General features: G+C 46.5%; 1 non-coding gene across 1 annotated transcript; it reads right to left on the bottom strand.

Annotated features, from left to right (window-relative positions):
* Positions 1–826: 826 nt before the first annotated feature.
* Positions 827–898, bottom strand: TRNAG-UCC (transfer RNA glycine (anticodon UCC)). Its single transcript has one exon. It is a non-coding gene; the product is annotated as a tRNA-Gly (tRNA).
* Between the last annotated feature and the right edge of the window lie 3,611 nt (positions 899–4,509).

The raw sequence follows: 4,509 nt of genomic DNA, 5'->3' as shown, positions 1-4,509 counted from the left end.
ATTGGAGTATAGTTGATTTACAATGTTGTATTCGTTTCTGCTGTACAGCAAAGTGAGTCAGTTATACATACACACATATCCACTCTTTTAAAAATTCTATTCCCATATAGGTCATTACAGAGTATTGAGTAGAGTTCTCTGTGTTATACAGTAGGTTCCTATTAATTATCTAGAAATAGTTTTTTTAGTTAAAAAGTTCCATGAAGTTTTGGTTATCAAACCATCTTTCCTCCTCCTGTTGTCCTTATTTTGCTATTATTTGTACATTCACCCAGGCATGAAATTTCAGAGTAAAGATGTAAAGTTTCTTAAAATTTTGAAGCTATGAAGGAAAAAAATTAAACCTGTTTATTGGTATGGAAAAACAGTAGTAATGGTAGGATAAAATGGAAATATAGTCACACTTCATTTGGTTAGCTTTTTTTTTTTTTTTACAGATTTATAATCATTTATTAGTTTGACATAAAATTTGTCGACCCTGATGCAAGTTTTTTAACCAAATTATTTTGGCTAGTCAATTTAGCAATGCTGAGGCCTGGGCGAAACAGGAATAATTTGTGGATAAACAAATTTATTTTTCTTCAAATTTCTGGAGAATGAAACAAAAGAATTTTGGAATTGTTTCAAAATGTTGGGGTTTTTTCCACTTTGGCTTTTTCCACTTCTACCTTGAGGTCATTCATCCCTTTGGCTCTTGTTTAATTAGTCATTTCGTCTTGTCAATTGCTCCTTCAAAATCACTCTCTAGTTAGTCCAGTTCTCACCCCCACCAATGTGGAGTAGCATTACAGTCTACATGATCTTTTTTTTCTTTTGGTTGGGTCATTTCCCTGACCAGGGATTGAACCCGGGCCACAGCAGTGGAAGTGCAGAATCCTAACCACTAGACCACCAGGGAATTCCTGATCCTTCTTTTATTTAGGAAAAAAAAAGTATCAAACAGGTTCCCATGGAACACTGGTGTCCCTGGGTATACAGAGGCAGTAGGGAGCCTTTCTCCATCTTCAGGGGGGCAATTATCTTAGCGAATAGAACATTTTCAAGTTAAAATTTTTCTTCCCTTGTTTAAAAGTCACTACTACCATCACCACCACCACAACAGAACAACTATGCTTGCTATCACTTGTACTAGAAAAGACTAGCAGAAAGCAAAAAAAATTAAATCAGATAGGTATCTGACTTTAACAGAAAAGCTCAGAAATGGCCTTCAGGTGGATGTGCAATGCTGATCCAGGGGAGCAAACCCTTCTTTGGGGAACTCAGCTCCCAAATGATGTTGAAGTGCCCTCATAAATGTGCAGTGACCCCTGGCCAGGCCAATCAGAATACTCCTGACCATTGTGACTGATTCAGGGATGAGAATGTGACCCCAGATTTTGGGCCTGCCTTTGGAGAGAGAGGTCAGGTCTTGCCTTTGGGTTGTTGGGGCTGTTGGTTGGCACAGAGGAAGCTTACTGCCAGGGGAGAGTGAAGCCATTAAGGACAGAGAGGGGGCTCTGATGACATCTGAGACCAGCTGAACTTGAAGCTGGTACTACCCTGGACTCCTCTTAGAGCAAACGAAGCCATTCCCTTTCCGTCATGAGCTGGCAGTAGGACTGTGGTCAGATTTTCTTCGGGCATGACTGTTCCCTAGAATATATGATAGAAATTAATACATCAGCATTTCTCTGTGCTACTCAGAGAGGCTTGTGATTTTCAGCAGCTCCACCTTCTGCTTCAAATCACTTTCCACATGTCTATCCCACCAGGATTCCTTGATTCTGGGACTCTGGCTTGGTCAAGCATACCCTCAGGGTTCAGTTCAGTAGTCCCTGGCCCCTACTGTGGGCCACTGGTGGGGAGGACTCCTTTCCCCATCCCTGGACTTCTTGGCCTCCAAGTCCTCCTGGCCCTCAAAGATCATCCAGTCCTGGAGCTCTTTGCCATTTACTGTCCCCCCTTCTCTCTGACAATTATTTGTGGGTAATCCCCAAACCCTGGCGGTTTCTGGGAAGTGCAAGCACAGGAGCTCCTTCAAGGTTCATGGGTCGTGTTGGGAGGCTCTGGGTAAGCCGGTGCTGAGGAGGGTGTATAGTACTGAGGCCAAGACCCCTCCCCCAATTCTCTTGGCTCCTCGCACAGTTTTGCGATCACATAGAGCCTCCAAACCCAAGACCACCTTCCCAACCATTTGAGGGAGGCTGCCTGTGGAGTCTGCACCCTCCCCCTCGGGCCAGCTCCCAGATCTTCCCAGTGGGTCACTTCCTTCGTCCGGAGGCCCCTGCATTGAGGGTGGGATAGGAAGCAGGGTCTCTGTGGATGCCGGTGGTGCCCCTCCTTAGTCGGCCCTTTTTCCAAAACGACAGAAGCCCCTGCATGGGGTGGGTCCTTGAGAGCTCCGGGGGTTCCGGCCGACCTCTCCCTTAGACCGTGCAGTTCCAAGGCCCGCCTGACCTAGGGAGCGCCAGGAGAGGTGCTCGGATCTAACCCGGCAAGGGCAGTGACTCTGCCACCCGAGCCAACTACTGTCCCTTCACGCCTTGCTCATCTCCCAACTGTAAAGTGGGATGAGTGGCCACCTGACGGAGCTTTGGCCGGGATTAAACCAAGCTATCAGCCTGTGAAGCAGTGGTTCCTAAGGCAGACTGGCACAGGCGGGGTGCCCCGCAGGCCAAGCGCCGGGACTGCGGATGCGGCTTCTCTGGGTGAGGGTGGGACAGCTTATCTCTGGGGCTCCGCAAGACCCCTGCGCCCACAGCCAGCTTCCTCGAGCCCCTCCTTGGGATCTGGGACTCCCAGAGAGTGCCCACCACAAGCCACGGTGGTCTCCTCATATGAACTGTATTCTCCGTGGCCGCTCAGGGGTCTGGGGAGGGGAGTGGAACTCCCAAGGATTCCTCCTGAGGCAGCCCCAGCAAAGAGGCGTCCCGGGGAAACACTGCGGGGAGGTCCCCAGTCCCAGGGGGAAGGCCACCTCCTGAACCCCCAGGGACACTTTGGGAATACAACAGGCAACTACTGGAGGCCCTGCTTGTTCAGTGATAAGTTTATTGGTCCTCAGTATTACATCTCAGTTAACAAGATAAATTCACATACACAACTGCAGGTAAAAAACATGAAAATAATATAAAAATAAATTGAAGGCTACTTTTATATATTTACTGAATTAAGTAGTGTAATAAATACTATAATAAGCAAAAAGCTTCAATCACACAATTGTTTCACTGAAGTTACAGCAGTGTTTGTAAATATGAGTTTTAAAATTTAAGTTATGAATATTAAAGCACTGAAAAACTAGTATAAAAGTGAATTTTGGCACGTAAGTGAGCTCTTCTGTCATTACTATTTGACAACCTGGAACAGTGAGGAAGCTATTTCTCACCTACTTTTTGAGGTACAACTATCCATCTAGGTCAGCAACATGGCTGGAATACTTAATAGCTTACAATCTTTGAGTTAACTTTTCCCTTTTGACAAGCCCAAAGAGCAAATCCAGAGCTTATTACTGTGCAAAAAATTTCTGAAATCCTAATAGAATTTAGGAGGGTACTTTTTTTTTTGAGACCCACAGGGCCTGGTGTCCAGGCCTCAGGTCACAGCCCCCAGGACTCTGTGGGGCCAACTCCACTCCTTGTCAGCGGCCCCTTCCTAGGGTGATCCCTTTTCTCCAATTTCTGCCTCCTTCCAATCAAAAACAGAAAAATCCCACATCAAAATGTAAAATAACCTATAACTTCAGCGACTTCAACACTATCACACTCACTCGGGGTGATATAAAACTGAAGCTGCTAATAGAAGAGTGGGCAGAAAGCATGTAAGACCCTGGAGGACTTCTGCCTATCCCTAGGAACCTGATGTCTTTGGCTGGATCTCTGGTATCCACTTCTAAGGTCAAAATTTCAAACACAGTGTCATGGCCCTTCCTCTAGAGACAGTCTAAGACCCCACACCTCCACCTGGAGTGTCCAGAGGAATCAAGTGGATATTAATCTTCACATCCAAGACCCAGAGGCCCCAAAGGTTACAGAAGGGGCAGTGTGAGGAGGAAGCATCCTCCCGGCCTCAGTCCTCAAAGAGCTCACACAGCGCACCGCTAGTGTGCCTCTTCACCAGGGGCACTGCAAGTACGCCCCAAGGAATGCCCTTTCGCCAGTGTGCCCTTCACACTCCCAAGCAGGCTGAGGAGTGTCTATGGAAGCCTCAGCCAGTTTTGCCTTTTTGGCTTTGAAACTTAACATTTTGACTTTTTTCAATCACAGTTTCATATTCAAGTTGAGGTAATCACTGTTTCCCCTCTAACAGGAGAGGAATTGGGACAGTGGGGCAAGTTGGTGAGAGAGCATTTCTATGGACAATGGTCAGAAACCAAGACCATCAGGAGGTATAGCCCCATGCAGTGTTTAAGACCCACTTTTATGGGCGGGCTCCGACCCCTCTTTAAAAACTCTTTTGTGCAGCAGCCAGGAAATGGCTCAAGCTCCTAGAAAGAGAGCTTTCATTTAAATGTTCACAGCAACCCTCCTGGGG

The sequence above is a fragment of the Neophocaena asiaeorientalis genome, unplaced genomic scaffold (genome assembly GCF_003031525.2).
Source record: "Neophocaena asiaeorientalis asiaeorientalis breed wild unplaced genomic scaffold, Neophocaena_asiaeorientalis_V1.1 scaffold82, whole genome shotgun sequence".
NCBI lineage: Eukaryota > Metazoa > Chordata > Mammalia > Artiodactyla > Phocoenidae > Neophocaena > Neophocaena asiaeorientalis.
The sequence above is the reverse complement of the archived record's forward strand: the minus strand, read 5'-3'. Positions and strand labels throughout refer to the sequence as shown.